A 643-nucleotide genomic window follows, 5' to 3' on the forward strand; every position below is an offset into this window, starting at 1 on the left:
TATATATACGAACATTTATTAGCAGAGGATATAGATAATACAGGCACTCCCCGTACACAAACATGCACTTACAAAACATAGACACACATTGAGGGATACGCATGCGTAGACACATACAATAGGAATACAAAATACAAAATGGCTGATAGTTAGCAAGGTGGGACACACATAAGAAAGAAGAAAGCAAAGGACCACTAATGAGGTCACAGAAGTGTGACGAAAGAACTCTGGCCGAAATAGGACTAATGTAATGTAATGTAATATAAAGCTGAAGCAAATTAACACCAAATATACAGTGCGAGTGTATTTATTAGCTAAACTGGCAATATGACTATCCCCAAGTACAAAAACATATATATATATATATTTGCACATGTTACAGCCATTAAACTGAGGCGATACTGCAACACAGCCTTGAACATATTTATTCGAATGAATCAACCCCAGAACTATCACCTAAGCCTCAAACTTATTCTATTGGTGTCTTTGGCCAAACCGCTATGTTACTGGGACGTAAAAACACTCACACAGGTTGTCAAATGCTAATGAGGGACAAACTCATACACATACAAACACACACACATCTAAATGCGTATATATATATATTTGTGTGTGTGTGTGTGTGTGTGTGTGTGTGTGTGTG

At 37.2% G+C, this 643-nt stretch overlaps 1 protein-coding gene and 1 long non-coding RNA gene across 3 annotated transcripts in view; one reads left to right on the plus strand and one right to left on the minus strand.

Annotated features, from left to right (window-relative positions):
• LOC106870917 (neuropeptide Y receptor type 2) overlaps positions 1–643 on the minus strand; it is a 425179-nt gene that overhangs the window by 12236 nt on the left and 412300 nt on the right. The window lies entirely within an intron of this gene.
• The window catches only part of LOC128250560 (uncharacterized), a 312488-nt gene continuing 311952 nt past the window's right edge, over positions 108–643 (plus strand). Inside the window, exon 1 of the long non-coding RNA XR_008266600.1 lies at positions 108–157. This is a non-coding gene — a long non-coding RNA (uncharacterized LOC128250560). The remainder of the gene's footprint in view (positions 158–643) is intronic.

This window comes from Octopus bimaculoides, chromosome 22 (genome assembly GCF_001194135.2).
Source record: "Octopus bimaculoides isolate UCB-OBI-ISO-001 chromosome 22, ASM119413v2, whole genome shotgun sequence".
NCBI classification, from domain to species: domain Eukaryota; kingdom Metazoa; phylum Mollusca; class Cephalopoda; order Octopoda; family Octopodidae; genus Octopus; species Octopus bimaculoides.